The sequence below is a fragment of the Erinaceus europaeus genome, chromosome 5, assembly GCF_950295315.1.
Source record: "Erinaceus europaeus chromosome 5, mEriEur2.1, whole genome shotgun sequence".
Lineage (NCBI taxonomy): Eukaryota > Metazoa > Chordata > Mammalia > Eulipotyphla > Erinaceidae > Erinaceus > Erinaceus europaeus.
In genome coordinates, this window is record NC_080166.1 from 120,533,484 (window position 1) to 120,560,648 (window position 27,165).

Sequence of the window (27,165 nt, forward strand, 5' to 3'; positions counted from 1 at the left end):
AGCATTACCAGGGTCTCCTCACAGATGACATCTTCTCAATAGCAACAGGGGCAGATTATACCTGAATTAAAAAGCAAAGATTTTACTAAATAGAGGGAAAGGGATCCGGGAAAGGGAGAGCAGCTGTGGGAACAATAACCTGGGTGGAGGGCAGCTATCCAGAGGGCACACTAAAAGTTTGGTTCTCCCTTGATTGTCTGCCTAGAGTGTGTATATGGGCTGGGGGCCGTTGGCTTTCCAGCCTCTCTCCCCACCCCATCCTCATGCTAGCAGCCCTAAGAGCCAGGTTCCAGGGTGTTGCTTGGAAACCCTCCAGAGCTTGACAGTGCAGTCCAGTGTCCCTCCCTAGTGCTCTCTGGGAAATCTGGGCCGGTCAGGGCCGTGCAACTGAACCCAGAGTAGGAAAGGGATTCCCCGCTGGGTGGAGGAGGCCGGCTGAAGAGACTCTGGCCTGGGAGTGGGGAGCCGGGCAGGGCTTGAGCAGAACATCCTAGAAGCCAAAGCCCGCCCCTGGGCAAGAAGGGGTTAAGAGCCCCTGAAGGCGAGCAAGGCCAAAGCTACTGGGAAAGAATATGGGGGGTTGGGGGGGGGAGAATAACCAGTTTTTTTTTTCCTTCCAGCCTCTGGACCTTATTGAATGTCATTGAAGAAAGTTTTGAATGCCAGATAAAGAGAGGCGAATTAAAGTGTGTGACAGCGGAGGATAAGCAAACACAAAGAGAACTCTGTCACACTTTGGGGCGAAATCCGTGGGCTTTTTACCAAGTCTCTTCGCTATGATTGAATTAAGTAATAGGAAAACATTTTCTTTCAGTTTAGAGCCATTAGACAAAAACTTCAAAGCGAATAACACTTTTTAATGTGCAACTCACAAAGGACCGAGGGTTTGTGCTGAAAATGTTTAAATGGTTTGTTGTGCAACTCGGCATAGAAGAGACCAGAGTCCGGGCAAAATAGCACCCCCGAGAGTGTTTTCTGGAGGCCTGGCCAGCACTCACATTTAATCCGCGTTAAGGCTGGCAGGCTGCGGCCCAAGAGGGGCTCCCTACTGTGCAGTCCCAGGCAGTGGGGCGCGCCCCGGAAGTTCGGCGATTTCTAACAAAGTTCAGTGCGGGAAGAGAAGGCGCCAGGGCGCACGCAGGCGCAAGGGCCTTGGGGTCTCAGGGGTCTCAGGGGTTGCAGGTGAGGGGTGTGAGCGCATCTTCGTGACAGCGCTTCTTCCCCCAGCTCCTAGCTCCATTCCTATCACCCCTCAGGGCATCTTGATTTTCGGGGGCTGCTCTTGGAGTTCTCCCCCAACACCCCAAGGCCTCTCCCCTATTTCCCGAGACAGGTCTGGAGGGAACAAGCCTCGAGCTGACGAGCTGACGTCCCCTAGGGCGGGGTGGGAGTAGGAAGCAGCGGTGACAGTCCCAGAGAGGGGCGCTGGGGAGCCTCTCCGCCTGGTGGGCCCTGCTGTGTCTCCCAAGCCAGCTTTCAAGTGTCCATCAGTGACAGCTCATCATGGAGTAATGCCTGTCTCTCCAGTCTGCTTTCTCCTTTCACACTTCCTTCTCCCAGGTTGGTAGAGAGAACACGCCATTTTTCTCCTGGAAATGAAGTTCCTGGGTATTTACAGCAAGCAAACAAACAAAAACCTGCATACAATGTGTGTGTGTGTGTGTGTGTGTGTGTGTGTGTTTTGTTCCTTAACTTCCTTCTCATTTTCCTCCAAATATCACTTCTTGGGGAGACCAAATTAAACATGAGACACTCTTTGGAGGTATCACTCTTCTTCCCCCAGCCCCCTAGCCCTCTTCTTCCCTTCAAAAATAGTCTACCTTTCTCTTTTTCTCAATTGTTTTTCTTCTTTTTAAACCATTTTATTTATTGGATAGAGACAGAGAAATCAAGAGGGAAAGGGAAGATAGACAGACTGACAGATTTGCAGCACTGCTTCCTCACTTCTGAAATTTGCTCCTCCCTGCAAGTGGGGATATGGGAGGGGGAAGTGACTTGAACCTAGATTCTTGCCGCATGCACTCAACCAGGTGGTTATCAGCTGGCCCCCTTCATTTGTTTTTCTGTGTCAGTCCCCCCAAATAATGCCTTATCAAAGAATAGCCTGTTGATGTATCTTGTGCATAACGGTATCCCATCTCAGAAAAATTCCAGGCATGTAGTAGGTGCTAAGTATACATTTGGTGTAAAAGGAGAGACCTGACTCAGGAGATGAAGTGGCTAAGAGGACTTCCTCATTTTCCTGCCTAATACACCTCAATATGTCACCAGCTGCACTTATCTGACTCTCCCAACCAGTCCCCTCATGCCAGTGTCTGAATCATCAAGGGAGCTGACATCATTGCTGAATGAATGACAGGTTCCCAGGCCCCAGCACTCCTTTGGAGGCTTTTCTTCACAGAGACAAGAAGGTGCTGTGGAAGGCAGTTCTTCAGGCATTGAATGCTCAAGGCTAGAGTTGTCATTTAGGTCTTTTCATGACTTATAGGAGAAAAGTTGGTTTGAAAGAGAGAAGATGTGGTAGATGCCCTGGAATTATCTATGATTACCAGCTTAAGGTAATGGAGTATGAGTGTTCATTGTAAAAGAAAGGGTGTTCCCCCTCTCAAGCTAGTCATGACTCAGACAATTCTCCCGGGAGACAGCAGGCTGTTCAGGGAGAGAGCAGGTTGTTCAGTTGAGTTGAAGGGCTGGAGATCATTAGATCTGCCAGGAAATAAGGAGCTCTTCTGGGAGCCAGGACTGAAGAGTGCCCACTGTGGAGGAGAGCGGTACCTAGGCATGGTTGTGAGTGGGAAGTGGAGGGCAAGACATGATGGGAAGAGCTAACAATCTATTTTTATTCTAAACAGAAATTTAAAAAAGAGATTTTTTTGGTTATTTATTAATAGAGGAGCAGAGTGCCACCCTGGTACATGGAACACCAGAGACTGAACTCAGTGCTTCGCGCTTGAGAGTCCAGTGCTTCATCTACTGTGCCACCTCCCAGGCCATGCTTACCAGAAGCCTTAGGTTAATTATAGAGTCAGAACTGAACATGAGAAACATAGCTGGCAGCAGTAGAAGGTCCTATTGAGAGGGACACAGAAGGATAAAAGCAGGAATCGACAGAGTTGGCTGCAGAGGAACAAAGTTAAGATAAGCAAGGAGAAGATTTTATTAGTCCAAGGGATGGGTAATGACCATCTGTGCTGGGGTAGAGTTAGGAGTTTCACAAATAGGAAGTATTTGAGGGAATTTGGTGGAGGGATAGGTATACCTTATACTTGTGTGTGTGTGTGTGTGTGTGTGTGTGTGTGTGTGTGTGTGTGTGTGTGTAGGAGGCTGAGGGGGTGGGGACAAGGGCATGAAAGAGAGCACCAGACAACTTGAGGATCAAGTCATCTTGTTGGAAGGAATGGATGAGTGAGTGGTGATAGAAAATACCAAAAGGAACTAAATTTTGCTTATGGAAATGTGACATTGTGTCCTAGTTAGATATATTGCATTTTAATTGTTAAGTTTAGGACATTCTGCTGATATCCTATGATAAAGTGTGATTCTAAAGTTAGATGGAGGGAAACTGGGGAATGTTATGCATGTACAAACTATTGTATTTATTGTTGAATGTAAAACATTAATTCCCCAATAAAGAAATAAAAAAATAAAAATAAAAATAAAATAATAAAGTTAGATGGAGGGCTGGGTAGACAGCATAATGGTTATGCAAACAACTTTCATGCCTGAGGCTCTGAGTTCCCAGGTTTAGTCCCCAGCACCTCCATAAGCCAGAACTTAGCAGTGCTCTGGTAAAAATAAATAAAGTTGGAGAGCTTAGCTATGGAGAGGGATATTGGGAACATACATATGCAAAAATAGTAACTTTAGTCTTCAAATGGATGAATGGTGGGAGAGGGTAGAGCAGAGAAATAGAAAAAATAATAATAATAAAATAATAAACAAACAGGATTAAACATGTATCCCTGGGAACAGTGGCATTTAAAGAGAAGAGGGCTTCTTGCAAAGCAGAGACCATTCTCAACATCCATCCTAAACTACTGAGTAATCTTTAAAATAGAAGCTTCATGCTGGGAATAGAAGAGCAGAAAGATGAAAGTATCAGGGTCCCTGAAGATATAAAACCTGCTGACCTATGTATTTGAATAGAAGCTAAATATTCATTATTTTATTATTATTTGAACTCTATTACATGCAGCTATGTCTAGTCACAACTAATATGGAACCATGAAGATGGGTGTGGAACTTCTGACTAATGATCTCAGTAGGAAGTATATGGAGATCTAAAGAAGAACACATGGTAAGTTTTCCTTTGAAGAGCAAATACCTGAGGGGCTGTGGTGTACCTGGTTAAGTGCGCATATGACAATGTGCAAGTATCCAGGTTCAAGACACTGGTCGCCCTCTGCAGGGGAAAAGCTTCATGAGTGATGAAGCAGGGCTGCAGGTCTCTCTCTCTCTCTCTCTCTCTCTCTCTCTATCTATCTCTATCTCCATCTCCCCCTTCCCTCTCAATTCCTCTCTGTTTCTATCCAATAATAAAATAAAATATTTTTTAAAAAAGATTTTTTTAAAAAAAAGAACAAATACATGATCTTTAAAACCAGACTTTAGAACTAATTGCTGTTTTCACTTGGGTCATAAAACTAGAATTGATTGTTTGTGGGCGAAGGCAAGATTTTTCATCAAGAAACTTGGCTTTGAGACTTTCCAGAATAAATGCTCCTTGTCTGTCATTCAACAGGAACCTGCAGCTCTGAGATTAGCCAGATGACAGCATGAACAATAAACCCAAGGCAGTTCCTTTTGTATTTACTATCACCACTCACTCATCCATTCCTTCCAATAAGATGACTTGATCCTCCAGTTGTCTGGTTCTCTCTTTCATACCCTTGTCCTCATCCCTTTGGCCTACTCCACACACACAGCTATAAGGTATACCTGTCCCTCTACCAAATTCCCTCCTGCAACTGCTTACATCTCTCTATACCCATTTCTCTCTTCCCATTGGTACCAGAGCCAATCCAGGACATATTCCCTCTCCTAATCAATTTTCTGAAAGACTCAGACTCAAAAAATTCTCAGGAAAGCAGAGGTACATTACTGGAAGGGCAAGAGCAGAAGACTCATCATACAGAGCAGAACAGACTACTTTAAAAAATCTTGAGAATTCTGTGACTATCATCCACCCACCTCCCCACCACCAACAGCAGGCTCTTGCTTTGTTCAGAAATGAACTTGGGCTAGCAGTATTTTCCAGAACTCCAGTGAGCAAGTGAACAATGTTAGCTATGTCCGTATTACATTTTGGAAGAAAGGAGGGGCTTGGAGGAAGAGAAGGGTTCTTAGAGAAGACTTCTATCAAAACACTTTGATTCTTAATGGAAGCTGCTCTAGTATAGCTTTAGCTGTGACTTCACCTCTAGTGGGGAATTATATATTTCTATTCCGGTCATCACAGAGAAGCTACAGGTACACCAGTGGGTTCTAGGGCCATGCCTTACAGTCATAAACAATCATAAAGGGAAGAGTAGGAGGGTGAGGTAGGAAAAGGTGAACTAGTTAGGAGGAAATTCATTTTCTTCCTCCTTACTTTTCTACCCAAATAACACATATTAGCCACAGAAGAGGCACTACTACAAGTATTAAAAGGCAAAGCATGCATGCTCATGACATACATACCCCAGAATCACTCTATTTTCTCTCTGACACAAGAGAGTTTCTCAACTGTTGTCATGTGAGCTGGCCTGAGGAGCTAGCACCTCCTTCCAGAGCCCAAAGCAGGTGTGTCTACTTCCCATCACTGAAGACTTGGACTCTCCAAACTCAGAGTCCCAATTCTTTTCAGATAAGCCATGTCTGTGCTGGTGTCACCTGGTCCTCTTCAGGTAGTCCTATGGGAACTGGGACTTTAGGAACCAGTACAAGAAAATACTAATACTCTGTTGCTATTTAGTAAGTAGTAAAATTCATTGTCTGTGGAACCCAGGAGTCTCATGTCCAGTTCCCTCTCTTGGAGGCTTGACTGGTTGATAGGTCATGCTTAGGTGAGTGGGATACAAATGAATGGATGAAACAGGGGAGATGGAAGGACCGTATGAGAAGACACACTCAAGTATATGTTGAGTCTGTACATGGGGATGGAAGGGTAGTGTAGGAGGAGTAGTAATGGGAAACTTGTTTGTAAGGACCTGGTATAAAGGGCGTTGGACTTCTGAATAAAACACAGCCCTGTGGAGAGTGATAGGAATATAAAATTGGCATAACATGTCTTCCATTGTTGTATTTCTCCCACTGACTTATTTTTCAGTTAATTCCTGGGGGAAAGGAAAAAACAAAACAAGTAACTCATTACTTCTCTCACCAGGGAATTCTACAAGGGGAAAATGGCCACCGGATCAGCCAACAATGGCAGCCTATTTCTGCGGGCCAGGGGGACAGCCTCCTTCCCAAATTCTCCAGTGCAGGACCAGCAGAAAAAAGGCATCAGCTTAAAATGGAGAGGAAGCATGGAACGGCACTCACATTAACAGACAATATTGCTTTGATTGCAGACAACACACATGAATTGAATTGATAAAGGAATCTTCCCATCAAAGCCCAAAATGAGTGGAAATTAACTTTAACAAAGTAAGTGTGTTCAAGAGATGGAAGGAAGAAACCTACCGCATACTTTGTACATGTCAGAGACAGAGAAGAGCAAAGTGTTCAAGCCCATCAGTGAGTGCAAGAGTGATTAATAAACACTTACACGGACATTCATCTGACAGGCGACTGACAAAGCCCCACAATGATGGGGAGAAGGAGGGGCATTTCTTCTTGATAGATGTATCTGAAATGCTCATTTACTTCTTTTTGATGGATTTAAATGTCCAGGTATTCTCTCTCCATAGAAATTGATTCTGAAATGGTGCTGGGTTAAAAATCAGGGCTGGAGAATGAACTACATTGATGTAAAGGAGAATGTATTCATCCTAGTCATCAATGCATAGATTGAAAATGTGCTGTCATTTAACAAGGTCCAGAAGTGGGGGGGGGGAATAACATTCTTTTTAAAGTATAAAGTGAAATAGAGTGTAACAAAATCACTCAGCCTGAGATTCTGTAAATAGCATTACAGACTAAATACTAGCATCCCCCTGCCCCAGTCTGAAACAGCTTAAAAATAATCTATTACAAAAACAGCTCTCAAAGAATAAATTTAAATTTGGAATTCTAGGGCTAGGGAAATAGAGCAGTGGCAGTACATCAGACATGCATGCCTGAAACCCCAGAGGTCCCAGAGGCCCCAGGTTCAATCCTGTCTACCTTTCATATGCCCGAACTGACAGTGTTTCATTCTCTCTCTCCCTCTCCCTTTCCCTCCCCACCACTCTCTTTCTCCTTCCCCCCCTCTCATATATATTTATTTATTTAAATTGGACTTTTCTGCATTGACACAGGGAGATAAAAATTGTACTCACATATAGTAATGGCCTTGTAGATCATTGTTTCCCCCTGTAATGTGATGGGGGGTGAACTTTCTAGGATTTTCACTGGGTCTGAATTTCCCAATAGTGGAGGCATGAGCATGGCCACAGAAGAGTGATGAATGTGATCTCAGAGACAGGAAGCTCACTCATTCAGACCCCTGCCCATTCTCTCCTTCCCAGATAGCAAGCAAGGTTTGGTGTGCTGGACTAATTTATCCAGCTTTGTCCACACCATCCTCTCTTGCCTTTGTATCCAGGCAGACCAAAGCAGGCTACTGGCATTCTATGTCTGTTCAGGCAAGTGTGTGTGTGTGTGTGTGTGTGTGTGTGTGTGTGTGTGTGTCTGTCTGTCTGTCTGTCACTGGTGGTGTGATGGTACAAAAGGTTCCTTCAGGTACAAGTCTCCCCAGAATATTATGTGTGTGTGGTGGGATCTCCATTAGTCTCCAGAAGATCAAAGGGAAAACAAGTCTGGTTTTTAAAAGATAACTCTGGTCATGTGGTCTTTATATTGAGTAATTGTCATGGATATCATTGAGACTCAGATTCCATATCCAGTTTCAGGAATCTTATAGTAAAATGTAGAAGGCACGTTTAGAGGTCCACAGAGTATTGCTTTTTTTTTTTTTCTCACTCTTTTTTCTTTCTATGGGGGGATTATTAATGATTTATAGTAAGTACAGTTGTTGGTACATGGGTAAAATTTCTCAATTTTCTGCAAAACACTCTCACTCCCAGCCTAAGTCCTCTTCCACCATTATACACCAAGACCTGAGAGCCCCACCCAGCCTCCCAGAGTCCTGTGCTTTGGTGCAATACACCAAACCTAGTTCTGCTTTGTGTTTTCCCCTTTTCTGTTCTTATTTCTCAACTTCTGCCCATAAGTGAGATTATCCCAAATTCATCCTTCTCTTTCTGGCTTATCTCACTTAACATGACTTCTTCAAGCTTCATAAAAGATTAGCTAAAGAAGGTGACTTCATGTTCGTTTATTTTCTAATAAGCTCATGGTCTCTCCCCTCCTCATTCTGTTCTTCTCAAGATGCTACAGGCTGCAAGGATCAAAGACTGCTTCCTTTAAGCATTCACCCTTGAAAGATCCAGAGAAACCTGGTCAATCATGGACTGCTCCTCAGTGCCCTAGAAGGTAGCACTGTAATGGTTGGGAATTCCCCCAGCTGCAAATAACAGAAACTCCAGCTTTGGTTTGAACACATTGGGGCATTGTTCTTTTCATAAAACAATGTGAATTACATCAATTCAGACACAGGCTTTTCTTCCTTTTCTTCGTCTGCCTCTTTGTCTTCCTTCTTGCCCCTCATAGGGGAGGGCAGACTCACTATACATAGAAATTTACACTTTAGAAACAGGGAAGAGCAGAAGCAGGCCAGAGAGAGGGCAGGACATTGACTTTCCACGGGAGTCAGAGCTTCCTGGTCCTCCACCCTGTGGATTGCTGCCTTAGGCCACAAAATCCATGGCAGAGGGAGTTGGAGGTGGGGAGAGCAGGAGGAGTCAGAATGTCAGCCAGCCCATGGGGTTTACAGCACAGCACAATTGGCCATGATCATCCAAATGGGAATAAGGGGAACATCTAAGAAGGAAGTTTCGACTAGAGATGCTCCCATCAGCTTGAGCTGAGTGTGGGACTTTAACCAACACAGATGAATTTTCTCAGTTATGAGGTCAGAAGCCTGAGACTGGGTGCTGACATAACTGGGTTATTGATGAAAACCCCTTTCCAGGTTGCAGGCTGACTGACTTTTATCCTCTCTTTGAGTTCTCATATGTCACAAAGGGAGAGAGAGAGAGAGAGAGAGAGAGAGAGAGAACAAGCTAAATTCCTACATCTCTTACTTAGTATCAGGCACTAATCCAGCTACAAGGACTCCAGCATTATAACCTCACTACTTTCAAAAGCCTGACCTCCTAACTCTTCACATCTGCACCAGGGACTAGGGCTTCAAGATATAAATTGTGCACAAGGTGGGAGGTGGGGTGTGGGGAGGTCAGCACAAACATTCAGTCCCTGGGATGATGGGAATTATCACATAATTATGTAAGTCTGTTTGGTTCAGAATCTGCCACTCAAGGCTGCATCGTTGCAGTTTGCTGGGTCACTTTTTCTCCTCATTATTTAATTGTTATGGCTTGCCACCTGCCATCCCCTTCCCAGACACCTCAGGGAGTCCAGTGCTCTACCAAGATATCTGGGCAATCCAGGAGCCAGCTTACATGGAGGAGTCCCATCCTCTCCTGGGAGAATGTCCCTTCCTGCCTGACTCTGTTCCTCTCCCCCACCCCAGCCACCTCAGTGCTCCCAAAGCATTGACACTCAGAGTTTATGTAGACACCCCCCCCCCATTTTCTTTTCAACCCATTACAACCCAGGAGCCCACACAGCATTTTTCACTTATTTCCACTAGCTGCTAAATCCTTTAATCAGCTTCTTGACTAAGGAACAAGACAGTATTTAGACCAAAATTTCTCTGAGAATGGCAAGTCTGTATGTTGAAAGAACATTTTTGGAAGGATGATTTGTCTTGTTTCTTCTATAATCTAATTCATAAGGGCTTTTCAGAGCTGGGTCATCTTTTTCACCTTCAGATCATTTCTGCTTTTCTTCTGGAGTTTTTTAGGCTGATGCTTTGGATGGTGAAGTGAACACTAATTAGTCTCACTGACTATAATGAATTTTGAGGTCACTTGTTTCTTAAGAACCAACTGTGCTATCTCTTTAAAAGACAGAAAATCCAAAGCTGAAGCTTTCTTTTGCCACCCACCAAAAATATGAAAACGAACTATGTCTATCTCCATTGGTAGTCGCTTGTTGCAAAGACCATCCATTAAGCACAGACAATAGAGATCTGGAGCTGCCTTTCCCTCTGGTCTAGACTCCTGTTTGGGACTGAATGTTAGCATGAAGCACATTTTTTATTTCATTTCTTTATTGGTAAATTAATGTTTTACATTTGACAGTAAATATAATAGTTTGTGCATGCATGACATTTCCCAGTTTTCCATATAACAATACAATTCCCACTAGGTCCTCTGTCATCCTTTTTGGACCTGTATTCTCCCCCCCCCCATCCCAGAGTCTTTTACTTTGGTGCAACATGCCAATTCCAGTTCAGGTTCTACTTGTGTTTTCTCTTCTGATCTTGTTTTTTAACTTCTGCCAGAGAGTGAGATCATCCCATATTCATCCTTCTGTTTCTGACTTATTTCACTTAACATGAATTTTTCAAGCTCCATCCAAGATGGGCGGGAAATGGTGACGTCACCGTTTTTAATAGCTGAGTAGTATTTCATTGTGTATATATACCACAACTTGCTCAGCCACTCATCTGTTGTTGGCCACCTGGGTTGCTTCCAGGTTTTGGCTATTACAAATTGTGCTGCTAAGAACATAGGTATACACAGATCTTTTTGGATAAGTGTGTTGAGTTCCTTAGGATATATCCCCAGCAGAGGAATTGCAGGATCATAGGGTAGGTCCATTTCTAGTCTTCTGAGAGTTCTCCAGACTGTTCTCCACAGAGGTTGGACCAATTGACATTCCCACCAGCAATGCAGGAGGGCTCCTTTGACCCCACAACCTCTCCTGCATTTGCTGCTGTTACCTTTTCTGATGTATGACATTCTCACAGGAGTGAAGTGGTATCTCATTGTTGTCTTTATCTGCATTTCTCTGACAATCAAAGACTTGGAGCATTTTGTCATGTGTTTCTCAGCCTTTTGGATCTCTTCTGTGGTGAATATTCTGTCCATGTCCTCCCTCAATTTTTGGATGGGGTCATTTGTTTTCTTGTTCTTGAGTTTGGCAAGCTCTTTATGTATTTTGGTTATTAGCCTCTTGTCTGTTGTATGGCATGTAAAGATCTTCTCCCATTCTGTGAGGGGTCTCTTGGTTTGGGTAGTGGTTTCTTTTGCTGTGAAGAAGCTTTTTAATTTGATGTAGTCCCATAGGTTTATGCTTGCCTTAGTCTTCTTTGTAATTGGATTTGTTTCACTGAAGATGCCTTTAAAATTTATGCAGAAAAGAGTTCTGCCAATATTTTCCTCTAAGTATTTGATAGTTTCTGGTCTAACGTCCAAGTCCTTCATCCACTTAGAATTTACTTTTGTGTTTGGTGAAATATAGTGGTTCAGTTTCATTCTTCTTCATGCTTCAACCCATTTTTTTCCAACACCATTTGTTGAAGAGACTCTGCTTTCCCCATTTAATAGTCTGGGCACCTTTGCCAAAGATTAGATGTCCATAGGTGTGGGAGCTTACTTCTGGGCTCCCAATTCTATCCCACTGGTCAGTGTGTCTATTCCTGGTCCAGTACCAAGCAGTTTTGATGACAATGGCCTTATAGTACAATTTGAGATCTGGGAGTGTGATGCCTCCAGTTGTGTTCTTTCTTCTCAAGGTTGTTTTGGCAATTCTAGGTCTTTTCAGGTTCCAGATAAACATTTGTAGCATTTGTTCTATTCTCCTAAAAAATGTGGTTGGGATCTTGATGAGGATAGCATTAAATTTGTAGATGGCTCTGGGTAGTATATTCATTTTGGTGATGTTAATTCTTCCAACCCATGAACATGGAATATCTTTCCACTTCTTTGTGTCTTTTTCAATTTCCTTGAGTAGTGACTCATAATTTTTAGTATACAAGTCTTTCATTTCTTTGGTTAGGTTTATTCCTAGATATTTGATTGTTTTTGATACTATAGTAAAAGGAATTGATTTCTGGATTTCAACTTCTTCTCACTTAGTGTTTGCAAAGAGGAGTGTCACTGACTTTTGAATGTTAATTTTGTAGCCTGACACCTTACTGTATTGCCTGATGGTTTCCAAAAGCTTCTTGCTGGATTCCTTAGGTTTTTCTAGGTACAGTATCATGTCATCTGCAAATAGGGAGAGTTTGACTTCTTCTCTTCCAATCTGTATGCCTTTAATTCCTTGCTCCTGCCTTATTGCTATGGCAAGAACTTCCAACACTGTGTTGAATAGGTAATGGTGATAGTGGGTAGCACTGTCTAGTACCTGATCTGAAGGGAAATGTTTCCAGTTTTTCACCACTGAGTATGATGTTGGCTGTAGGCTTGCTATTCGTAGACTCCACTATCTTCAGGAATGTTCCATCTATTTCCATTTTTTGTAGTGTTTTTATCATAAAGGGATGTTGTATTTTGTCAAAGGCTTTCTCTGCATGTATTGATATGACCATGTGGTTTTTGGTCTTGCTTTTATTGATGTTGTGGATCACGTTGATTGATTTACGTATATTAAATCAACCTTGCATCCCTTGGTCATGATGAACAATCTTTTTAATATACTGCTGTATCCAGTTGGCTAGAATTTTGTTCAGTATTTTAGCATCTATGTTTATCAGAGATATTGGTCTGTAGTTTTATTTTTTGGTTGTGTTCCTGTCTGCTTTTGGTATCAAAGTGATGTTGGCTTCATAGAAACTGGAAGGGAGTATTCCAGTGTCTTCAATCTTTTGGAAGACTTTTAAAAGTAGAGGTATTTGTTCTTTGAAGGTTTTGTAGAATTCATTTGTAAAACCATCTGGTCCAGGACTTTTATTCTTGGGAAAGTTTTTGATAACTTTCAATTTCATTATCTGTGATGGGCCTGTTCATGTTATCTAGTTCCTCTTTACTTAATTTTAGGAGTTAGTAGGTATTTAGGAAATCGTCCATTTCCATGGGGGAATGACAGTAGAGCAGGCAGAGGAGAATTCCCCCAATAGCACCTGAGAACGGATGAGAGGGCGTGTTCTCAGCTCTAATGAAGGGCATTTAGGGGCCAGGTGGTGGCACACCTGCTGGAGCACAAACATTACTATGCTCAAGGAGGGTTTGAGCCTCCACTTCCCACCTGCAGGGGGGATGTTTCATGAGCTATAAGACAGGTCAGCAGTTGTCTTTCTCTTTCCTCCTATACCTTTCCTTCCCCTCTCAATTTCTCTCCATCCCACCAATTAAAATAGAAAGGAGGAAAAAAAAAGGGGAGGGGAATGGTTGCTGGGAATAGTAGATTATAGTGCTGTCACCAACCCACAGAAACAAACCTGATGGCAATTAAAAAAAAGTTTTTTAAAGGAAGAGCACTTTGTATTGAGACTAGAAATCAGATTTCCCTTCTGTGAGGAGGGTGTTCTACCCAAGTTTTGGGTTTTTTCTGCAGATGACTAACCAGTGCAACAGGCCCTTCATCCCTTCCCTTATCCCCATAACCCAGGCCCAGTGATCTCTGATCTCAGCATTTTCAGGCCAATGCTACCATTTTGGAGAAGAGGAAATGCTGACACTAGCCAGAAGCCCTCACTAACTGCTCTGAGGTTAGTCCTGACCATGGGAGGCTATAGCTCTCTGTCAGCCTTCCAAATAAGGGGAGTGGGCAGTGCCGGTGAGTGGTTCAGGGTTGGAGTTACTGGGACTGCAGATGGAAGGCCCTAGAAAACCCTAGAAGGGTCCTCATGCACCTCTACTTCTCCCTGGGGTACAAGGAAGAGTCTAGCATCTCAGAACATGAAGAGCTGGGTTTCCTAGCCACTTCCATGTGGTCCAGGTACTTTCTCTGTAAGATATCTCCTTCTTACTAGATAGGACTAACCTTTATTTTTTAGTGAGAAAATGATGTTTTTTTTTTTTTTTTTTAAGACTATTGCTGTGTCAGGGTTAAAGCTTCTGAAAAGACCTATGCACACCCACATTAATCAGAGAGCTACAGGCAACAGTCATGATTTGGAAACAACCTAAGGGTTAATGAGAAGAGTGACTTAGGACACTAAGGTGTAGACACACTACTGAATACCACTCTGTTGCAGGGAACACGAGGGAGGTCTTGCCTTCTACTCCAGCATGGATGGGTCTGGAAGGAGAATATGGCAAGTGAGATGAGTGAGGAGGAAGACATAGTTGTTTGGAGAAACATAGGGCCAGGCCAGGAAAGTACTGTGCACTCTTCTCCCTTCATTTCAACTGGTCCACCAAGTGTCCACCTCGGCTGGCTGTGTTTGATGACACTAGTCCCCTTCTCCTTCAGTGAGGACACTGTGATGAAGAGGGATCAAGATGCCCAGGAGCTGATGGGAGCAGGAGTGCTCGTCACTGTCTGCCTTCTTCCCTCCTTAGTATGCCACCCTGTCTGCCTTCCCCGCACCCACCTCTGTTCTTTCTTCCTGTCTTCTCTTTTGCAGATGAGCATAATTACAGTAGCTTGTGGCAACCCACCATTGATTGCAAATTGCTTGGGAACATCTCCCAGGGTGCCTCTGTTCCTGCAGGGATATCCAGAGGATGGCGCTATCTCATCCTAGCAGAGTTGGGGTGCCTGGGAATGGCAGATTTCAAAAGACTTGGAGAGGCTGCAGGCAGCCGGAGGGAAAGAAAACAATCAGAATTGGTGAGTTGGCCCCTTGTGTGTTTCTTGGTGAGTCTGCTCAGAATTTGGCCTAGCTAGCGGCTGCATGTGGACTGTCTTTGCTCTCTCTTCAGGGCAGTGGAATCAGCCACCATCACCGTGCTTATTGGAAACATTGTTATAAGCAGGTCTTGGTGTCACACAGGTGCCTCAGACACTCAGGGTAAATGAGAGCCTGAGGAAGTCCCTCCTGAATGCAGAATTCTGTCCAGAGGAAGCTGAGAAACCAGCTGTTAAACACAGGAGTGCTGGGACTACAGCAGAGGGGAACACCAGGCCTCTAGCCTCCATAGGGACTACAGCAGGGAGCCTTCAGCAGCAGTGGCCACTTGCCACACACCCCATGGATACCTGGTTTCTAGTTCTTGGGTGGTGTGGGTCACCACGTTGTCAGCAGGACTGGCCTAGGCCTAATGGGCAACATCTGTGAGCCCATCCTCTGTGGTCAGCAGCTGCCATGAGAAGAAGTTCTGGCACTTGCAGTCCTTCCTGTCTGAAACAGCGGCAGGTGCCAGTGCCTTGGCAGTGCAACCTTGAGCGAATTATTTGCCTCCTCTAAGTCCAAGTGGTCTCAACTACAAAGTGAAGCTGAAAAGACTCACCTTTCCACTTGAGAGAGGTACCAAACAAATGGTTTGAGAAGTTGCAGTCAACAGAATATCTGAGCTGAGGTACAGACACTATTAGTGACAGATAATCACTATTACTGTGCTGTGAGGGGCTGTGGGACCCCAGAGGCAGAGGTCTGAGATTCCTGGGATTCTGTCACAGGAAGATTGTCCCCTGGCAGACTCCTCCACCCCAAATATACAAAAGAGCTCCCACCTCTGGGTTCTCAGGACATACAGGTCCATGTGTCTGTCTCAAGCCTTTTGGGACACCCAGGCAATCCCAAGTGGCCAAGAACTTGGGGGCATGGGAGTGTAGAAATTGGGGACACCTAGGACCAGAGATGGATGGACTCTGTCAACACTGGCTGGGGACTTCTCACCTTTCATGCTTTTATTTTATTTTATTTTTATCTTTATTTACTGGATAAAAGCAGCCAGAAATCAGGAGGGAAGGGGGTGATAGAGAGGGAGAGAGAGAGACACCTGCAGCCCTGCTTCATCACTCGCAAAACCTTCCCCCTGCAGGTGGGGACCGGGGGCTCAAGCCCGGGTCCTCGTGCATTGTAATATGTGCGCTCAGCCAGGTGCACCACCACCTGGCCCCCTCACCTTTCATTCTAAACCCATCTATTTTCTTATTGGCATTTTCTTTTTGTAGCTAAGGTTGGGGTGAGTCCTGCAGTCTTGGGATCCAGTGAGTATCCAAGTCTCTAGGTGCCCCTTTCAGGGTTGTCTTATTCTTTACTTTGGAAAGAGAGGTAGGAAGAGGCTGGGCTGCATAAGTGGAGTGTGCAGCCTTAGGGTGTCAATTGAATTTGCAGCAAGATCCCTACCTGTAGCGGTGAACACTCAGGCAAGACTCAACTGGTGGTAGTCAAGCAAACAGATGGGCCAGGCCTCCAGTGCCAACAAAGCCATTAGGCTCAGCCAGGAACGTAAGGTGGAAACTTGGTTTGGAAGCCAGAGCAGGCCTAGGCAGGCAGTGAGGGGAGAGATACAGATGAGGGGCCTCACTTCTTCTTCTTTTTCTACTTTTTTTTTCTTTTTTATTTATAAAAAGGAAACATTGGCAAAACCATAGGATAAGAGGAGTACAACTCCACACAACTCCCACCATCAGAACTCATTATCCCCTCCACTCCCCTGATAGGCTTTCCTATTCTTTATCTCTCTGATAGTATGGACCCAGGGTCATTATGGGTTGCAGAAGGTGGGAGGTCTGGCTTCTGAAATTACTTCCCCGCTGAACATGGGCATTGACAGGTCAATCCATCCTCCCAGTCTGCCTCTCTCTTTCCCTAGTGGGGCTGTGGGGAAGTGGGGCTCCAGGACACATTGGTGGGGTTGTCTGTCCAGGGAAGTCTGGTTGGCATCATGGTAGTATCTGGAACCTGGTGGCTGAAAAGAGAGTTAACATATAAAGCCAAACAACTTGTTGACTAATCATAAACCTAAAAGCTGGAATAGTGCAGATGAAGAGTTGGTGGTGGGGGTGTCTCCATTTTGCAGATAGCTGCCAGTCTCTTGCCCTTATTCAGCTTTTGCAGTCCTTGCTTTGATAAGGTTAGTTTTGGAGTGAGCGAGGAAAGTGTACTAGAAAGTAGGTGAGGAGGGTATCTGAGTCTAAGTAGACACTATTTCATTATGAACTTTACAGTGAATCACTGGAGACTATTTTGTAGTTTTGCTTTCAAGTATATATTTTGCCCTAATTTATGGATGCATGTGAACATATGCTCTGTCTCATGGGTCCTGGTCTATATCTAGGTTTTGGGACTTTGTTAGAAAGTCAACCACCTGGAATGGCATTAGAGAATCCTATGAAAGGAAAGATCTCACCCGAGTAATGAGGCTGAAGGGTTGACATCCCACACCTGACATCTCTGGACACATTTCAAAGTGAAGCATGGTGGTACTCATTGCATTGATTAGGTTGGGATCAGCAGATGCAATATTATTTGGTATAAATTGAGAGAAGCATGCAGGAAAGTGAGCCCCACCCTAGAGGTTCCAGGACTGGGGAAAATAAATATAGGCTCTATAGAGGAAGTGGGAGATTCCTGCTATCTTAGGGTTTAAAAAGCAATAGATAGTTATTGCTATAAATAATATTATTTGGCAATTGGGTTAACTTTGAAAAATCTCTTTGTTAGGATTTGCTGTATCACAAACAATATCACCATAATTTATGTTCTTTGACATTATTTGTATATAGCTGTGCCACCGGCTGCTTCTGTTCTCCCTGGCCTAAGCTTTTTATTTATTTATTTTCCCTTTTGTTACCCTTGTTGTTTAACATTGTTGTGGTTATCGGCAAACGCTAGAAGAAAAAGAGTTGTGGTTATTATTATTGTTGTTATTGATGTCATTGTTGGTGGATAGGACAGAGAGAAATGAGAGAGGAGGGGAAGACAGAGAGGGGGAGAGAAAGACAGATACCTGCAGACCTTCTTCACCTCTTGTAAAGCCACTCCCCTGCAGGTGGAGATCCAGGGCTCCAACCCATATCCTTATGCTGGTCCTTGCGCTTTGCGGCATGTGCACTTAACCCGCTGCGCCACGGCCCAACTCCCTGGTCTAAGCTTTTAAAAGAGTCAACACATCAAAGACTCAGCCTATTGTCTGAGTATTAAAAAGTTTGAGACAGGGAGTCCAGTGGTAGTGCAGCCGGTTAATTGCATGTGGCCCGCGAAGCGCAAGGACTGGAGTGTTGGGTAGTTGCCACCTCCCCCTGGCTTCTGCTTAACCATATGCCTATATAGGTAGGGATTTTACTGATCCAAAGCTTTGGTCTATTTACATAAATCACTTTTACATAAAGCACTCCAGGGCATTGGTGGTTCTATGATAGGATTCTCTCCTGTTCCACCCCCTCCTTGTCACACACTGATCCCTTCTTTGTCACACTCTGATTTTCACCAGTCACTTTTCTCTCCACCCTCTCTATATCACATCCTGTTTCCACCCTACTTGGAGAGTATAAAAACAGCTGCTCTTCTGATTAAAGACACTTGGAAATTGCTTTCCGGCTCCGAGAGTTCCAGAGTGTATCTCCTGCGGAAGTTGGTGCAGCACGAGTTCCTGATCCCTCTCCCACACAGCAGCCTAGATCAGCTCCAGTTGAGTTCTCTCCAACCCAGAGAGCACTAGCTCGGGAAGAAGTACCCTCAGGCTATCCTGGCACTGGAGTAAGGATTCAGGTGAGCCCCTGGCTCCCCACCTGCACAGGCATCGCTTCACAGGCAGTGAAGCAGGTCTGCAGGTGTCTTTCTCTCCCCCTCTCTGTCTTCCCCTCCTCGCTCCATTTCTCTCTGTCCTATCTAACAACAACAACAATAATAACTACAACAACAATAAAAAAGTTTGATACATTCAATTTTCCCTTCTCATATTAATTAAATAGTGATTTATATGACTACAAATTAATAGGAGTGTACATAAACACCATTTCTACCACCAAAAGACTGTGTCCCATCCCAGCCTCCCCACTCCCTACCCCAGTGAAGCCGAACTTCTGCCCTCGCCCTCAACCCAGGGATTTTTACTTTGGTGCCCTACCCTTGTTGGGTAGTTGCCATCTCCCCCTGGCTTCTTCTTATCCATATGGCTATATAGGGATTTACTGATCCAAAGGTTTGGTCTATTTACATAAATCACTTTTACATAAAGCACTCCAGGGCATTGGTGGTTCAGTTATAGGATTCTCGCCTGTTCCGCCCCCTCCTTGTCACACTCTGATTTTCACCAGTCACTTTTCTCTCCACCCTCTCTATATCACATCCTGTTTCCACCCTACTTGGAGAGTATGAAAACAGCTGCTCTTCTGATTAAAGACACTTGGAAATTGCTTTCCGGCTCCGAGAGTTCCAGAGTGTATCTCCTGCGGAAGTTGGTGCAGCACGAGTTCCTGATCCCTCTCCCACACAGCAGCCTAGATCAGCTCCAGTTGAGTTCTCTCCAACCCAGAGAGCACTAGCTCGGGAAGAAGTACCCTCAGGCTATCCTGGCACTGGAGTAAGGATTCAGGTGAGCCCCTGGCTCCCCACCTGCACAGGCATCGCTTCACAGGCAGTGAAGCAGGTCTGCAGGTGTCTTTCTCTCCCCCTCTCTGTCTTCCCCTCCTCGCTCCATTTCTCTCTGTCCTATCTAACAACAACAACAATAATAACTACAACAACAATAAAAAAGTTTGATACATTCAATTTTCCCTTCTCATATTAATTAAATAGTGATTTATATGACTACAAATTAATAGGAGTGTACATAAACACCATTTCTACCACCAAAAGACTGTGTCCCATCCCAGCCTCCCCACTCCCTACCCCAGTGAAGCCGAACTTCTGCCCTCGCCCTCAACCCAGGGATTTTTACTTTGGTGCCCTACCCTTGTTGGGTAGTTGCCATCTCCCCCTGGCTTCTTCTTATCCATATGGCTATATAGGGATTTACTGATCCAAAGGTTTGGTCTATTTACATAAATCACTTTTACATAAAGCACTCCAGGGCATTGGTGGTTCAGTTATAGGATTCTCGCCTGTTCCGCCCCCTCCTTGTCACACTCTGATTTTCACCAGTCACTTTTCTCTCCACCCTCTCTATATCACATCCTGTTTCCACCCTACTTGGAGAGTATGAAAACAGCTGCTCTTCTGATTAAAGACACTTGGAAATTGCTTTCCGGCTCCGAGAGTTCCAGAGTGTATCTCCTGCGGAAGTTGGTGCAGCACGCGTTCCTGATCCCTCTCCCACACAGCAGCCTAGATCAGCTCCAGTTGAGTTCTCTCCAACCCAGAGAGCACCGGCTCGGGAAGAAGTACCCTCAGGCTATCCCGGCATCTGGCGCCCGAACAGGGACCCGTAAGCAGCAGATTTACAAGAAGACATCTTAGATAAGTACACACCTTTTGGGTATCTGCAATATTGTGTTAAGGCACTGTGATTTTTTTTTTCTTTTTTATTGTTTTCCGGAGATCTTTCCACCATGGAAAATCTTTTCCAAATCCTGCATTCTTTTTCCAGTATACAATTTTTATATATCTGGGACATTTTTCTCGGGGCTTCACCTTATATCCTGTTGATCATCATAGCAGCTTTTAAGGGATATATAGGGCAACCTCTCAAAAGGCTTAAGAAACTAGAGGCTGAGGTCCAAGAGATAAAGGAAGTAATCATAGAACTTAACCAGCACCTTAAAAACAAGAAGAAGCAAAGGCCTGTTGTGATCTTGACCCACCCTAATTCCTCTGCATCTTGCCCTGAGGCCCCTATTTTGGCATCTTGCCCTGAGGCCCCTATTTTGGCAGACACGTGTCCGAATTCTCCTTTGGACTCCACAGCCACTTCTTCGGCCACCCCCATTTTGGCAGAAACGTGTCCGGAACCTCCTGCTGCCTCCACGGCTGCTTCTTCACCCCACCCTGTTTTGATAGACACATGTCCGAATTCTCCTGTAGCCTCCAAAACCACTTCTTCGGCCACTTGTCCAGAAGCTTCCACTTCAGTGACTCCTCCTACCGCTACACACTTATCAGAGGAAGTCCACACATTTCCGGTCAATGTTGCCCCCAATAGACAAAAACCTCAGGCCTGGTATCCATATTCCGCCACAGACCTGAAGGAACTACGCCAGGCTATCAAAGATGACGGTGTTCATGCCCCATGGACCAGGTCCATTTTACAAGGCCTGCTTCAGAACCTTAATACCCCTCAAGATTGGAGAGATGTGACTCGTGCTACACTCCCAGGCCCCCTCTTCCTGCAATGGGAGGCATTCTTTCGCGATGAATGTTTACAACAATCGCGGAAAAATATTCAAAATCAGCCAGAGGGTAATTTTGATGCATTGTTTGGAACAGGCCAATTAGAAACAGGGATTCAACAGGCGGAAGCCAAGTTTCCAGCGGGGTATTTTGATCAAGTACGCCTGTGTGCATTAAAAGCATGGGAGCGATTAACACCACCCATGGGAGCAGCCTCAGCCCCCATTCTCTCCCTGCAACAAGAACCTGATGAATCCCTCGCTAAATTCATTGCCAGGGTCCAGTCGAGTTTGGAAAGGAAGATTTATAATCCTGACGCTCGTTTTCTCCTTCTGCGATCCATAGTCTGGGATGGAATGCTTCCGCATTTTCGACAGGCCTGTATCACTCTTAAAAACGAACACCCAGATACTTGGATTCTAGCTACACAGGATCTCAGATCAAGCTCTTTTCAAGGACCTATGTTACAGGCCTATGCAGCTACCTTACATAAGCAAAAAGGAGCTTGCTTTCAGTGCGGTCGCCAAGGGCATTGGCGTAACCAATGTCCAGAAAATAGACCGCGACCCCGCCTCCAGTCAGGGCGACCCCGCCTCCAGTCAGGGCGACCCCACCTCCAATCAGGGCAACCCCGCCTCCAGACAGGGAATCAGAGACCACGAATGCCTTGTCCCAGATGCCAGAAAGGATTTCACTGGAGGAGAGATTGTTGGTCAAGGTTCCATAGGAACGGCACGCCTCTGCCAAATGTAAACAGGGATTTAAACTAGGTATGGGGCTTCCCTTAGCCCCGCCCCCAAGAGGGAAGGAAGCAGGTCGCCCGCTTGGTGCTGTGCCCTTCTTCCACAAACAGAAGCCCAGCTTGGGACCCAATCCGTCGCTATACCCACCACGCCAAGTAACAATAACAGAGGGTGAGCAGAAGGAGGAACCCGTGGTATGTGGGAACTTCCAGCATAGAAATAACCGGCTGGAGCAAGAGAACAGCTCGAATTCAGAGCCTGAGATTTTATGGACCACCCCTGTTTTAGAAAGGGGTCACCCAACTATGACAGTAAAGATTGGTAATATTCCTTTTAAGTGTTTGATTGACACGGGAGCAGATAAGACAATATTAAGACAAGCAGAGGTTCCCCAGAGTTGGGAACTCCTCCCAGGACCACGCTTACATGGTGTTGGAGGATTGACTCAGGCATTCCGCACACGAGATTCCCTTGTGTGGGAAGATCCAGAAGGGACTACCGGACGCTTTCAGCCTTTAATAGCTGATATAAGCACCAATTTATTGGGAAGAGACTTGCTGGAATCTTTAGATGTAGTGATATCCTCAGACACCTCTGCAGGACACCACACTCACTCCTGTGAGACTGCTAGACCCAACCAGCACCCCCAATACTAACTGCCACTGTTCGTAACAGAACTCCCCGCTTAGATTGGCTTTCTAATGAGCCTGTCTGGGTGGAACAGTGGCCTTTGCCTAGGGAGAAGCTAGAAATTTTAAAAAAACTCGTCCAAGAGCAGTTATCGTTGGGACACATTCGTCATTCTCGGAGCCCATGGAATACTCCAGTCTTTGTAATTAAAAAGCGCTCAGGAAAATGGCGCCTCCTCCAAGATCTTCGTGCAGTTAATAAAACCATGCAGGTTTGGGGCTCCCCCCAAAGGGGTTTGCCTGTTGCTTCCGCAATTCCCACAGGAATTCCAATCATAGCTATTGATATACAGGATTGTTTTTTCTCTATTCCCTTACACCCACAAGATTGTAAACGTTTTGCTTTCTCTGTTCCTTCTATTAATAATGCCAGCCCTGCCGATAGATTTGAATGGGCGGTACTGCCCCAGGGCATGGCTAATAGTCCTACTATTTGTCAAGAGGTTGTTAAATCTGCCCTTTTTCCATATATTCATAAGGGCCTTAAGGTTTTTCATTATTGGATGACGTGTTAATATGGGGAGAATTAGATACAGATCTCTCCGCCCTACGTGATTTTCTAATCCCTGCCTTAAAGAGAAGTGGACTTAATGTAGCTCCTGAGAAGATACAGCTAATCCCTCCAATATCTTTCTTAGGCTCAGAGATTTCCCTAACGCAGATTCGTCCTTTAAAACCTTGCGTTACTTTTCCTTCTAATCTCACTCTTGCTTCTTTACAAAGTTTTCTTGGAAATTTGAATTGGCTTAGGCAGTATCTTTATCTGCCTACGAGCTGCCTGCAACCACTGTTCGATCTGTTAAAAGGAAACAAACAGCCCTCCTCAAAGCGTATGTTAACCCCCGAAGCATCCTTGGCTCTGGAAAAAGTTAACCAGGCTCTCCAGGACATGCACCTCGTTCGATTCTCCCCCTCCTCTCCAGTAAATCTTCTAATCTTTAACTCCACCCCCACGGTAGTGGGGGCATTGTGGCAGAAACATGGCGTTCTCGAATGGCTTCATACGCCAGTAGGCGGAGCTCCAAGACTCCTTACCGAGATTGATGCCTTAGCATTTATGGTTCGCCAAGGAAGAAACAGATCGGTTCAGGTCTTAGGAAGGGAACCAGATTCAATCATTCTTCCCTTTTCTCTCACTGATACAGAATGGCTCATACGCCACCATTCTCGTTTTGCCATAAGTTTAATGGGTTTTCCAGGACAATTAGATAATCATTTTCCCTCTAATAATTTGATAGCTTCTTTACCTCTGTTGCCTCTACTAGTACCTAAACTTTTCTCTCGAGATCCCATCCCCTCTGCTCCTACAGTGTTCACTGATGGTGGAAAAAAGGGAGCTGCTGCCCTTATATATTATCCAGACCAGCAATACCCCAAACCTCTCTTTACTGAACTTCCTGATAATTCCCCTCAGTACAAAGAACTTTATGCTGTTTTCCTTGCATTAAAAGCTGTACCAGAATCCTTCAACCTTTTTTCTGACAGTGTGTATACTGTTAACTTACTTCCATGGCTTGCGCGATCTTATGTAAGAATTGATGACAACCCACTTTCTCCTCTTTTAATTCAAATTGCCTCTATGCTCTGTTCTCGAACCCATCCACTGTATGTTCAGCACCTACGCTCCCACAGCCCTCTTCCTGGTCCCCTGTCCGAAGGGAATGCTGCAGCTGACCGCCTTGCCTCCACAGGAATTCTCCTAGCCTCTGTCTCTAATCCTGCTGACTTTCATTCCCTAACCCATGTTAATCTTAAAGGTCTTCGAGCTCGATTTCCTGATATTCCTCTGCCACAGTTAAAACGTATTCTTGCTACATGTTCCTCCTGTGCAGGTCTAATCAAAACACCTGCTATTCAGACTCTAGGGGTTAATCCTCGAGGTTTAAAAGCCAACGCTCTTTGGCAAATTGATGTTACCCACATACCTAACTTTGGCAAACAAAAATATGTGTTCGTCTCAATTGATACCTTCTCTAAGTTTATGTGGGCTACAGCTCAGACTGGAGAAAACTCAAAAAAGCTTATAAGCCATATGCTTTCCTGTTTTGTTGTAATGGGCTTACCTCTTCAACTTAAAACGGATAATGGACCTGCTTTTACCAGCAAACAATTTAAAGATTTTTGTTCCCTCTGGAACATTACTCATACTACAGGCATTCCGTATAATCCACAGGGACAAGGCATTGTTGAGAGGGCCCATCAAACTCTTAAGGCTCAATTAAATAAAGAAAAAGGGGAAATGTACCCCCCTAATATCCAGCTGGCAAAAGCCTTAACTACATTAAATCTCTTTAATATTTACAAAAACTCCAACCAACCTCCTATAATTCTTCATTGGCAAACACCACCCACCCTCCCAGCTATTAAAGTCAAATGGAAAGACCCACTTGATAAAATTTGGAAAGGACCTGACCCCCTGTTGACTATGGGGAGGGGTTTCGCATGTATTTTTCCACAAAATTACTCCAAGCCTGTTTGGGTTCCTGCCCGCCATGTCCGGCAATACCAACATGATGGCGCTGATATCCCTGAAGAACAAGAAACACTGCAAGAAGACTGGCTGCAAGAGGACTGGCTACAGGATGCACCCCAGGATCCATAATACAGCATGGCAGAATCGAAAAAAAAAAAAAATCTGATTCACAGAACTTCCCCCCCCCGAATGAATGTCTTATGCTATGACTGGCCAGTTGTGTTTTGTGAGTGAGTGAGTGAGTGAGTGAAAAAAAAAAAAAAATTGAGTGACCAAAATTTTTGTATGACCCATTGTGCTCAGAGTACTCTGAAAGTTAACTGACTTTATATCAAACGGCTGGACGCAGCCATGGTTTCTGGAGACGTCCAGAAACAGTCCATAAATTATTCATTCCCCCTTTTGATTTCTTTTTTAAGTCTTGATACCAATATGAAATGTTTAGTCTTAAACTGTGTGAGTAAAGATGGTTCAACTATGACAGTAGTTCTAAATTCACATTTGAAATGATATATCTTATTTACAAGTTTTTCTCCTCCTGTGTGTTATAAACTATATGTTTAATATGCGTGTTTCAAGTTTGGTAAACATTAACTTAACAGTTAAATTGTAACTTCGAAGTTACATTTTTACGAGAAGAGGTAAAATCAATTCATTTAAGTAACTGAGTGTTTAAGGTAAAACTCTAAATATTCAATGTGACAATTCTTCATCTCCTAAGTTAAAATACAGATTCTCTATACAGGACATTTTTGGAGGGCCCCCAAAAATGTCCTGTAAGCTATCTTGTGGAAATTAATCCACAACAAATTTGGCATCAATCTGATATTGTAAATGTACCAAAAAAAAAAAAATTGTCACTAAAATGTGTTAACTCTAGTAACAATAGTCAAATAGTCTAGTAAAAATAGTCAAGAATCAATATATGTAACTTAAACTCGGTATGAAAACTTTGCTATATAAAGACTGCTACATGAGGTCACGTAAGATGACCTTTACACAAAATTATAAAGATACCTAAACCAGTTATAATCATTGAGTTATCAATTGTAGTAAACTTCTAATTTGTTACAAAGTTTTTTCATAAGTAATTGACTACAGCTATGACAAGCCTTCGCATAAAGAAGCATCTGCTCATATAGAATCCCCAGAAATCCATCTTGGACCCCTGACCTCTGACATCACCCACAATTACAGCCATCCCCCGAAACCCATGATGTGACCTGACACGATCTAGAGAACCTGATTCACAGACTCCGAAGGACAAGACTTTCTCTCAATCATCGGTGTCTGCTCTTCCTGCTTCTGTTTCGCCCATCATGTTTTGGCGGTTCCAGGTCACTCTCTACAGAGAAGAAAAGTTCCGGTGGCCGTCCTCCTCCATCAAGATAGACGCGTGGCATTTATTTCCTGGCCGTTGACATTGGACTGATGCTTCTATAGAACTTGCTGGACACTCCTTTTATACTCCTGGACTTCTTGAAGAATGACTGTAGCAGGCTGACTCGGGATTTTGCAATGCCAGATCACCCCTCTAGCCCCTCGGCTTATCAGGCCCCCACTCCTCCACCCATCAGGCTCACTCTGTCTCTTGCTACTCTTACTTATCCCTCCTTGTCTTGTGCTAGTTATTTTTGAAGACACTTACACACTATCATTCTGCTTTCTTCCCAACAGGTTTCCGTTCACCCCTACACTGCTATTCCCCTGACAGAGATGAAGCCTTTTACAGACATTGACCCAGTTATATATGGCCATTAAGTAAGAGGAAGATGTTGGGGAATTGTGAGGATATGGTTGAGCTTGGAAGGGCTTGAGCCTGAGGGGTGTGTCAATCCTGTTAGTCTCTCTCTCCACGGAGAGGTTGAGCAAGGAGGGACAGTAGAACCCCAAAAAAGGTGTGCCTCTTATCAGTCTCCCTGCCTCACAAAGTGCCCCACACTCCTGATACTATGGCAAAAAGTTAAAAAGAAAGGGGGAGATGTTGGGTAGTTGCCATCT

The 27,165-nt window shown here is 44.4% G+C and overlaps 1 long non-coding RNA gene across 1 annotated transcript in view; it reads right to left on the minus strand.

Moving 5' to 3' along the window:
* Positions 1 to 840: 840 nt before the first annotated feature.
* The window catches only part of LOC132538730 (uncharacterized), a 30,685-nt gene continuing 4,360 nt past the window's right edge, over positions 841 to 27,165 (minus strand). The window contains exon 2 of the long non-coding RNA XR_009550084.1: positions 841 to 1,589. This is a non-coding gene — a long non-coding RNA (uncharacterized LOC132538730). The remainder of the gene's footprint in view (positions 1,590 to 27,165) is intronic.